This window comes from Cupressus sempervirens, chromosome 6 (assembly GCF_028749045.1).
Source record: "Cupressus sempervirens isolate cs-2001-9-10 chromosome 6, ASM2874904v1, whole genome shotgun sequence".
Lineage (NCBI taxonomy): Eukaryota > Viridiplantae > Streptophyta > Pinopsida > Cupressales > Cupressaceae > Cupressus > Cupressus sempervirens.
In genome coordinates, this window is record NC_143123.1 from 140840996 (window position 1) to 140853160 (window position 12165).

Consider the following 12165-nt stretch of genomic DNA (forward strand, 5'->3'; position numbering starts at 1 on the left):
TTATTAGATGCCTTAAGACTATTTCAAGGTTTTTAGAGTTGGGTGTGTGCGCAAAGCATAGTTGCTTTGTTAGGCAAGGGCTAATTAGTCCTAATTGTTGTAGTGATAGCCATAGAAAGGTGCAACAGTCATAGGTTGAGAAATTGATATTTGCAAGGTTTGAAGAAAACCATAAAGCTATTTGAAAAGGTGACTAAGTCACTAGGTTGTTTGGGGAGTTACAGAGAAAAGTGCAATTTTGATGCAGGAGCATCCAGAGGTATAAGGGCAATCCTGTGTCACCCAAAAAATATACTTAGACTTAGTTTCTATTTCATGTGTTTTCATTTTTGGGTACCCATTTGGGTCAAATAAAGTTTCCAACTCTCACAGTTCCACTATCAGTGTTCGTGTAAATCTCAAAAAAATACGAGTATGTAATTGAGCCATCATTTTGGTGAACTAGGAGGTGTAAATTGGCTAGATGAATGTAATTATAATTTAGAGCATTCTAGAAAAAGAATCAGGTCAAGAGGCCCCACGGTTTGAGAGTTATTACAGTTTTTTGAGCTGTGGAGACCTCCTAAGAATGCTTCAAAGTTAGGTTAGGGGCATTAAATGACCTCAAAAAGGGCCAAAAAATGGGGGATGAGTGAAGCTTGTACATAGGGCTATAGAGCACTTCGAGAGCTTTCTAAAAATGTAAACAGTTTGTCAATCGGAGCTATGGTTCAAAAATTATGCCTCCTGAAAGTTCGATGACCATTTCTAGATTCTTCTAGATTTGTGCCAACTTCTAACGCAGCTTCTGGAACCTTCTATTTGGTCTGTGGATGCCTACTAGCACTTTCTAGAATGTAATCTGAGTCCTTAACCCTCTAGGGTCTATTTAAGGAGATTTCTGGCATTGTAAAAGGCATTTCAGAGTGGAGTTTGAGAGGAGGTATTGAAAGGAGAAATTATCTCCACATTTATGCTATTGTAAGCCCTTAGGGCATGTTTTGAAGTTTATTTCTCTGTACTGAATGTACTAGCTTATTTTTCAGTTAATACAATTTCCCTTTTCTGTTGTGTCCATTCTATTCCTGGGTTGTGTCCCCATCAAGTGGTATCAGAGCTGGTTTTCCTGAGTGTGTAGACAGAGCGCCTATTGTGAGGCAGTTTGCACCACGACTGTGTGGTTGTGGGTTCAAGTTAGAAGATGCCTCCACGAAGAGTGTGTGGCAGAAGGGCCAGAGCTATTAATCCAAAGGAGGTTAGAGCCCTCCAAAGGCAGGTACAGGCATTGCAAGAGGAGCTCCGTAGAGGAAAAATTGTGGTCGTAGGTGATGAAAGTGAAGATGACAATGAAGAAGACGAAATTGGACCAGAAGAGGAATTTGATGGGGAAGTTCTGAATCATGCAGAGCAAAGGCTTTTTAGGGCCATTACTAAGTTTGGGAAAAGACCTACAATTGAAGTGGGTGTATTTTCAGTAAATCTGAAACCATATGAGTTGATCGATTGGATCAATGAACTGGAAGAATACTTTGAGTATGAGGATATCAGGGACCTAGATAGGGTTAAGTTTGAAAAGGAAAAATTGAAAGGCCATGCCAAAATATGGTGGCAAGAGGTTCAATTGGAAAGAAACAGAAGAGGAAAGGAGAAGATCACAAGATGGGATCGCATGGTGGACAAATTGAAGAAGCAGTTCATTCCTGTGGACTATGAGGGTACTAGAAGGAACCAAAGGAATGAGGGTTTCAACTGCTCCTGTGACCAAGACTTTGGAAATCAAAGAGGAAGAGCTAGAGGACATGGACAAGGAAGAGGAGGCTTTTGTGGTACCTATTTCCATTGTAATGAAGAAGGTCATCGTGCCTTTGAATGCCCCCATCGAAAAGGAAGGATAGATAGGAGAGTTGAGGGCAAAGCTAGGGTTGCTCATGTGGATGAAGATGCAAAATCATCACATTCAGAGAATGCAGAAAGAGGAGAGACCTTGGCAAATGAAAGAGTCCTACTAAGTGTTGAGATTGAACTAGGACAACAAAGGAGTTTGTTTCATACAAGATGCAAGTGTGAGGATAAATGTTGTGATGTAATCATTGATGGTGGTAGCACTGATAACTTGGTATCATAAGAGATGGTCTCTAAGCTGAAGCTCAAGAGGGAGAAAAATCCCCAGCCCTATCAGATTTCTTGGGTAAAAGATGATCATAAGGTCCTGGTAAGTGAACAATGTTTAGTGAAATTCAAAATTGGGAGTTACCATGATGAAGTTCTCTATGATGTTACTCTAATGGATGTTTGCCATCTATTGTTGGGTAGACCATGGAAGTTTGATAGACATGTAGTACATGATGGACATGCAAACACATACTCTCTGACAAAGGATGGAGTTCGCCACAAATTGAAGCCCATGAAAAAGGAAGGTGAAAAGGTATGTAGTAGTGCTAGGATTTGTCTTATTGATGGAAGGAAGTTTTTAGATGGCATGAAACATCAGCATATGTGTTATGCTTTGATTCCTAGGAAAGATAAAGAAGGTAGTAGTGAAATACCACTTGAAGTTTCAGATTTACTAGGAGAGTTTGGAGATATTATCTCTGATAATGTTCTAGATGGATTGCCACTAGTAAGGCAAATTAGTCATCAGATAGATCTGATTCTAGGAGCTAGTTTGCTTAACAAGGCTGCTCACAGGATGACCCCTACTGAAATAGAGGAGCTAAATAGACAGGTTCAGGAGCTATTGAGGAAGGGCTTGATTCAAGAGAGCCTGAGTCCATGTGCAGTACCTGCAGTACTCACACCAAAGAAGGATGGAGAGTGGAGGATGTGTACAGATTCTCAAGCTATAAATAGGATAACCATCAAGTACCAGTTTCCTTTGCCAAGGATGGATGATCTTATGGACTACCTGAGTGGAGCTCAGTACTTCACAAAGATAGATCTAAAGAGTGGTTATCACCAGCTATGGATTCGAGAAGGAGATGAGTGGAAAACAGCCTTCAAGACCAAGGAGGGTCTTTATGAGTGGTTAGTCATGCCCTTTAGATTGACGAACGCCCCAAGCACCTTCATGCGGCTCATGAATGAGGTACCTAAGAAGTTCTTGGAAAAATTTGTTATTGTTTATTTGGATGATATTTTAATTTTCAGCAAGACTTTGGAAGAACATTTATTGCATATTCGTAGTGTCCTTGAAAGGCTAAGGGAAGACAAACTATTAATTAATCTGAAGAAGTGTATCTTTGCAAAAAGGGAGTTAGTCTATTTGGGGTTTGTTATATCACCTGAAGGTCTCAAAATGGATCCGGAGGAGGTAAAAGCCATCTTGGAATGGCCTACTCCAAGGTCTGCTACTGAAGTAAGATCATTTCATGGTCTAGTTAGTTTTTACAAGAAGTTTATTAAGAATTTTAGTGGCATATGTGCACCCCTAGCTGATACAATAAGAGGGGATAGAAAAGAGTTCAAATGGACTGCAGCAACTGCGAGAAGTTTTGAATTGCTGAAGAAGAAGGTGACAGAATAGCCTATGTTGGCACTTCCAGATTTTAGAAAAGTGTTCCAGGTGGATTGTGATGCTAGTGGCAGTGCTATTGGGGCTATATTAAGCCAAGAAGGTAAGCCTATTGCATATTTTAGTGAAAAATTGAATGATGCAAAGAAGAAGTATTATGTTTATGATCAAGAGTTCTATGCAATAGTTTAGACCTTAAAGAAATGGAGGCATTATTTATTGCCAAAGGAATTTGTTTTGTATACTGATCATCAGGCATTACAATACCTAAATAGCCAAGGTAAATTGAATCAGAGGCATATGAAGTGGGTAGAGTTCTTGCAAAGCTATACATTTGTGTTGAAGCATAGAAGTGGAAAATCTAACAAGGTTGTAGATGCACTAAGTAGGAGACAGTTGTTGCTTACAATAATGTAGGTTGAAGTAGTTGGGTTTGATGAACTCAAGAATTTGTACCCTGAGGATCTTGATTTTTCTGAAGCATGGAAAGCTTGTAAAGAGCCTGTTGTTATAGATAGAACCAAGTGGTTAGACTATTTGATTCAAGATGGCATGTTGTTCAAGGGTAGTCAATTGTGCATTCCAAGGAGTTCCATGAGGGAAAATTTGATTAAGGAGAAACACAGTGGAGTGATGGCAGGACATTTTGGTCGAGATAAGACCATTTCCATTCTTTGAGAACATTATTTTTGGCCTCAAATGTCACAGGATGTGAAAATTTTTGTATAGAGTTGTCAAGTTTGTCAAGTTGCTAAGGGATTTAGCTACAATACTGGACTATATCAGCCATTACCTATTCCATCAAAGCCATGGGAGGACATAAGTATGGATTTTATTCTTGGATTGCCGAGGACACAAAGGGGTAATGACTCAATATTTGTGGTGGTTGATAGGTTCTCCAAAATGGCACATTTCATTCCATGCCACAAAACTCATGATGTTGTCCATATTGCAGACTTGTTCTTCAGAGAGGTGGTCAGACTACATGATCTCCCAAGGAGTATAGTTTCTGATAGAGATACTAAATTTGTGGGGTATTTCTAGAGGACATTGTGGAAGAAGTTGAGAACAGACCTAAAATTTAGTTCCACACATCACCCGCAGACTAACGGCCAAACAGAAGTGGTAAACAGAAGTCTGGGAAATTTTTTGAGATGTTTAGTTGGGGATAAGCCCAAGGGATGGGAGTTGATTCTACCATAGGTAGAATTTGCTTATAATAACTCTGTAAATAGGAGTACTGGAAAATCACCATTCCAAATTGTATATGGGAGTAGCCCAAGGACTACACCAGAGCTGAGGAAGATAGAACAAGGGGAGAGGACAAGTGTTGAAGCTAAGTAATTTTCTGAACATATCAAGCATCTACATGAGGAGGTTCAGGCACACATTACCAAGATGAATCAAGAGTATAAAGCTAGGGCTGATCAAAGGAGAAGACAAGGAATTCCAAGTAGGGGATCTAGTCATGGTGCACTTACAAAAAGAAAGATTTCCAGTCGATACTTACAACAAGCTAAAAATGAAGAAATTTGGCCCTTGCAAAATTTTGAAGAAACGTGACTCAGGAAATGCATATGAGGTGGAGCTGCTAGATGGTATTCACATTTCTCCCATTTTCAACATTGCAGATTTAACAGAGTATCATGATGATGGTGCAGATGACAAGCCAGTGTTAGAGCCATGTCCAATTCCTACTTCTAAGAAGGAGATAGAAGACATTCTAGATCATCATGTGGGTAGGAGTATAAGAAATAGGCAGTATGAAGAGTATTTGGTGAAGTGGAAAGGACGGCCGATCGAGGACTCAACTTGGATTTCAGCAACTAAGGTTTCCCATTTGGGATTTCCTCTACCATTCATAAAGTGACAGGGTCACTTTTCAATCTACCCTGGGTGTCTAATGCAGGAGCATCCAGAGGTATAAGGGCAATCCTGTGTCACCCAAAAAATATACTTAGACTTAGTTTCTATTTCATGTGTTTTCATTTTTGGGTACCCATTTGGGTCAAATAAAGGTTCCAACTCTCACAGTTCCACTATCAGTGTTTGTGTAAATCCCAAAAAAATAGGAGTATGTAATTGAGCCATCATTTTGGTGAACTAGGATGTGTAAATTGGCTATATGAATGTAATTTTAATTTATAGCATTCTAGAAAAAGAATCAAGTCAAAAGGCCCCACAGTTTGAGAGTTATTGCAATTTTTCAAGTTGTGGAGACCTCCTAAGAATGCTTCAAAGTCAGGTTAGGGCATTAAATGACCTTGAAAAGGGCCAAAAAAATGGGGGACAAGAAAAGTTGGTCTATAGGGCTATAGAGCACTTTGAGAGCTTTCCAAAAATGTAAATGGTTCGTCAATCGGAGCTATGGTTCAAAAGTTATGCCTCCTGGAAGTTCGGTGACCGTTTCTGGATTCTTCTAGATTTGTGCCAACTTTGAACGTAGCTTCTGGAACCTTCTATTTGGTCGGTGGATGCCTACTAGCACTTTCTAGAATGTACTCCTAGTCCTTAACCCTCTAGGGTCTATTTAAGGAGATTTCTGGCATTGTAAAAGGCAGTTCGAAGTGGAGTTTGAGAGGAGGTACTGAAAGGAGAAATTATCTCCAGATTTATGCTATTGTAAGCCCTTAGGGCATGTTTTGAAGTTTATTTTCTCTGTATTGAATGTACTAGCTTATTTTTTAGTTAATACAATTTCCCTTTTCTGTTGTGTCCATTTTGTTCTTAGGTTGTGTCCCCATCAAATTTGTTGCAGAATAGGGCTACTAGACAAGCCTAGAAGGGCTAAAGTAGGAAATGGTGAAAGATGGGTTGTTGGAAGCTGGTGAAGAGTTGAATCATGGTAGATAGGCCATGATAAGATGGTCTAAGGTGTTAGGGTCAGTGAGAGATGCCAAAGTTGGATTTTGGTATGATGGAGGTGCTAGGTACACTAGGTGACCTAGAAGGAAATTGATCCAATAAGAGATTGTGGTAACGAGGTAGGAAGTGAATTCATGGGTATGGTGTGTGGAAGAGATCTACTAAGTCAGGGACTTCTTATTGATCCTTGAGTTGAACTCTAGTTCCTTGAGTGGATTCCAAGACATTGTTGAATCCTCGAGTTAAATAGGGTTCCTTAAGGGGATATTAGAAGGCTCTGCATCAATGTAACTTCATGTCCTTGATTTGAAGATTCTTTAGTTAGTTTGTGTCCACTTTCTTTAAAATTGGTAATAAAACCATTTTTAGAGGAATAAAATTCTTACATGGATCTATTGATAAGAACTCTTTTAAAACTATGGAAAGAAAACAAGAAACTATACTTTCTGTTGACTCATTTGTGCTATGCGCATCATGAAGTTAAAAATTGCAATGTTGTACAAAGAAGCTTCTCAGATATGGAATATTTACATAGAGGTATGCAAATTACTTAAAAGTTAAAGATGTTTAGGTGGCCGATGTCAATTAAATTACATCGTCTCGTATGAATATATTCATTAAAATTTACTGCCCTTTCTTATATGTTGTCTCTTATAAGGCTGAATTGACCATGTATGAGGATGGTTTCAGCATATGTGTTTTGACAAGTTTTCTGATGGAATTACATGGACAGGGTGATCCCATGTTACAAAATCTAGTACTCTATGACAATGGGGTGACTTACATGTTCATTCAACATAACAATATCTACCTTATGGGAGCATCAAGACAAAACTCTAATGTAGCTAGCTTACTATTATTTTTACATCGACTTGTGGATGTAAGTTCAACAATCTACACTTCTCATTCACAATTTATTTCTTGTCCAAGGCTCTATTTTCAATTATTAAATGGAACACTACATTTAGGGAACTTACTGAACTTGTAGAGCTAGGGATTCTAGTGTATGCATATAATTCTTTTATTTGTAGCTATTGCATGCATATTTAGGTGTTATTATAGTAATCAAGAGTTGTTAATGTTCCCCTTTGTTTTCTGCTATGATTAGTGTGTTGCAATAACTGATTCACATGTCAACTTTAGATTCAGTTTTAGATTGTCATGTGTGCTATTTCTGCAGGTATTCAAGCACTATTTTGAAGAGCTAGAAGAAGAGTCTTTGAGAGACAATTTTGTCATTGTTGTGACTGTACACATCTATTTTTAATCTAAGCCACAGAGGGTTGAGGGTTCAAAATTCCTTGTAATGAACTATTTGAGAATATTTTATCATGAACTTAAAATTTAAAATATGTGTATATCATTTCACCACTTTTATTTCCCATTGTGCAGTATGAACTACTAGATGAAATAATGGATTTCGGGTACCCTCAATATACAGAGGCAAAGATTCTTAGTGAATTCATCAAAATGGATGATTACAGGATGGAAGTTACTCAGTGACCTCCAGTGGCTGTTACAAATACAGTTTCCTAGCGAAGTGAAGGAATACAATACAAAAAAAATGAGGTTGAAGGCTAATCCAGATTTAACTTTGTGCTTTGCTTAACTATGGAAATTGATATTTAACTAATTTTGTGCTTTTAATTTTTTATTAAAGGTCTTTTTGGATGTAGTAGAAAGTGTAAATATTCTTGTGAGTAGCAATGGGAAAATAGTGCGATCTGATGTGGTTGGAGCACTGAAGATGAGAGTGTACTTGAGGTATTTTTTTCCTACCCCATGCATAATCTTATTATTGAGTTCTTTTAGAAATAAAACTAATAGACTATAGAGAGGAAACATGGAACCATTTCCCATAATCTCTGCTAAGTTGAAACACTGTAAACTCCAGCTAGGTTCATGGAGAACATTATAATGTTACTGCACACCTATTTTCTTAAATATGTACCCTACTTGTGGAACGCCTTGAAATAGGACAAACCCCATTTTCTAAGCTAAAAGGCCCATGTATGCTTATACACAACTAAATGAATAGACATATATTATGAGAACGGGATTGGCGCATGCGAGTTCAGATAATAAACATCTTGTATTTATTTTTACGTGGTAGAATTATGAATTACCATCAAACAAAAAATGTACAAATTGTCCAACTTTTTATAAGTACAATTATTATGTTCATATTCATTGTTAAGATTTAATAAATAACAATTTTTTGGTCACGAGACAACCAACTTTGTTGCTGGATACTTGCATTTCAACAGATTACATGCTTTAGCAAGAATAAAACAAATATAGAAGAGTAATGAACTGTGGTGGATGATTGAACAGAGTCCAATTTCTTAGAGAGTTTAGAGTGACAGATTAAAAGTCAAATTATAATGACCAAATGTTGAAGTTTAGATTATGCTGCACTGGGTCCCATACCCAGACCAGGTCCAATTTGTACAGTTTGTAGGCCTTCCTCGAGTCTATAATAGATGTATCTAGAATAATTTGGTCAAGACACCCATGCCCTTGCCATATCAAGGCTGAAGTTGGATCCCCATAGCCGATCTTGGAAATAAAATAGTATGAAAAATTACAAAAAAAGAATAAAATACTGATATGTATATATCTTTAGACATTTTATATAATTATTGAGTGTTGGAAGTAGTTTGACCACTAATAATTTCTTTGTTTTATACATATGCCATAAGTATTAAACCTTTATAAATTTTGATTTAATATTTGGCATTGAATTATTGATTGTGTTTCATGGTTAATTTAGCTTGTTTTGTGCAAAATGTGGCTATTTCTAATTTTTATTTATTTATAATGTACTTTTAGCATGACTGCTGAAATGTTACATAGCTAGCTGTTAATGACAAGTGTATTTTGATTCACTTTTTTTTAGCAGAATGCCGAAATGCAAACCTGGACTCAATGGCAGGGTGCTATTAGAAGCTCAAGGCAAAGCGTCAAAGGATAAAGCAATTGATTTGGATGACATCAAGTTTCATCAGTATGCAATCAAGCTCATTTTCTTACTCAATTCCTTAAACTATCAATTTTATCTTATATTAAAGTGCTTGCAAATTCCTTTGATGTTGTACTTGGTCTTTTTTTTCCCTTGAAAAGGCATATGTTAATTTCTATTTCTTCTGTCAGGTGTGTTTGTCTTGCTCATTTTGAAAATGATAGAACTATATCCTTCATACCTCATGATGGGACTTTTGATCTTATGAACTATAGACTTAGCACACAGGTTGGTTCATATATTCAAGAGAATGCAGTTGTTGTCAAATCTTTGAAGTTCTATTATGAAGGATATCCTTCTAAAGTAGGTTTCATAGCATATGTTTTTATTACTTTGCAGGTAAAGCCATTGATATGGGTTGAAGCTCAAGTAGAAAAGCATTCAAGAAGCTAGCTAGATTATTTGGTGAGAGCACGCAACCAATACAAAGATCGCAGGTTTCAAATTATCTCTCTAGCTTATGTATGCATATTTTAGATCTGATTTATCTACTGTTTAGATAGATCTTTCTAACATGTTAGCTTCAGGGAATGGTTTAAGTACGACTGATATTTTTGTGTATTTGCTAATTTGTCTCATGGTTTTCTTTAACTTTGTAGTATGGCAAAAAATGTTGAAATTGAATTGCCAATACCAGTTGACGCATCTACACCTCATGTACACACATCAATGGGTACTTCTGCATACTCCCCAGAGAGGGATGCTTTGCTTTGGAAAATAAAATCATTTCTTGGTGGAAAGGTATCTTGCAGCTTTCATTGGTTTTCTTGTTCAAAGATGGTTAATAGTACCGTGGTTCTGGACCCTAATGTTTTAGTTTCTTGATTGACTTATTATGTGGGTTTTGATTTGTGAATGCATATTGAGGGCTGAATTTAGCCTTTCTAGCATAACTGTTGAAGAAGAAACCCCGAAAAGCGGGTGCCTATTCGTGTCAAATATGAGATACCATATTTTACTCTATTAGGAATTCAAGCCATTTCTTAACTTTAGTTTACAAATGTAGATTATTTCTTTTGCAAATATCATTAGCTCATTACCATGATTTATAAATTATCTGAAATTTGAGTCATTTCAGGTCATTTTGGACTAACTCCATAAAATTCATCACAGTGTTGGACCCTTTTGTGTGTTCACTTCTATATTTTTGATGAGAACAAGCTCATTGCTTATAATTATATTGGCCTCAGTGAAAATCATTATGCTTTTTAAATATTTAGCTCCACAAGTAAATTGATGCATTGAATAAATGGGTGAGAATTTACATTTTGTTCATTTAGATTTAGGCTACTACTTTATAACAACTTTCTTTTGTTGCAATTCTTCACTGCAGGTTAGGTATCTAAAAATCATTGAAAAGAGTGGATATCAACTAGTGCCATGGGTGAGGTACATTACAACGGCAGGTGAATATGAACTAAGAATGATCTAGACTAGTGATAACTGAGAAATGTTGTAAACAAGAGAGAATGTGGTATTTGATCATTCTGATGGCTTATTAAGTTGTTTTTAGTTTCTAAATGAAGGATCAAGTAGAAGGATGTTATTTGAGTATCCGCCTAACAGCTATGTCTTGTTAAAAACCCATCACAAATTTGGTTTTGTTGTGTTTATCATTCTTTCTTTTATATATTCTGATTGCTTTCAACCGCAATTTCTCGATCTCACCTAATTTACTCTCTAAGGGAAAAAAAATCTTTGGAATGAACTTTGCTTCAGCACTGGGTGGGAGGATATAGAGATTAGTTACAGTCGATTATTTCAGCCATTGATCATCAGAATTGAGGTCAACCAATAACTTTCTCTCCCCCTTCTCTAAATATATGTATTGTGATATCATATTATGATCTGAACAACTGCTTAAAAGATAACATATTCTAATTATTTCATGTAGGTAGAGAAAGTGTACAATTAGGCTATTTATTATAAGAAGACTCTCAAATGTCAAAGTGAACCGATGTCTCAGTTGGAATGCATTGCAACCTTTGTAGTAAGTATATAAAATTATTTTAATTCCTTTTTCCATGACTCAGGTTTTGTTTATAGATGAATTTTAATGTTGGTTGTAATTTACTATTTGTTTGATATGTGGAAAGTGATATAAATTTAATAGAAGTATTTGTATGATAATTTTAGGTAAGTGCAGCAATAAAAGTGAAAGCTTCTATCATAGTAGTATTTACAACATCTGAATGAATTGTAAAGTAATTATTATCTTATTCTACATTATATATTCCTTGGACATTTGAAACTATCAAATTTGGGAAATTGGTGATAAGTTACAATTTGGTTTCATTTTGGCCACTATTGGGGTTTGGTTATCATAATCATTAGCTCATAATGCAGGCAATTTCATCAATTCTAGATTTATCTGTTGCCATGCCAATGTGAATTTGATTTTCTGATATACAGATAACACATCTACAAATTCTGATTCTCAGCACGATATTTATGTTTTATTTGCCCCAGGTTGATTGTTAAGTACAAGCCTACTATGTTAGTAATTTATGTTGTCATCCCAACATTGACAACAAATCAATTGAGATGGGGCTTTATGGGTGCATTTCAGGTATGCTATACATATTATTAAAAAAGAAAGTTGTTCTATTTTTCTTCTACCTGAGTGACATGGATTAAAAATCAAAGTAGCTTTATTATTCTGTGTAAGTTTTTGTTCAAATCATTCAAGTAATGTTAATTAAATAAAAAATGATGAGATCAATACGCACATCTCAAAAAATTATGATGTTGCTTTACTGGCATTAATATCCAGAGATATTTTTAATCC

General features: G+C 36.2%; 1 pseudogene; it reads left to right on the top strand.

Annotated features, from left to right (window-relative positions):
* Positions 1-10809, top strand: part of LOC149551622 (AP-1 complex subunit mu-2-like) — a 34606-nt pseudogene extending 23797 nt beyond the window's left edge.
* The last annotated feature ends 1356 nt before the right edge of the window (positions 10810-12165 follow it).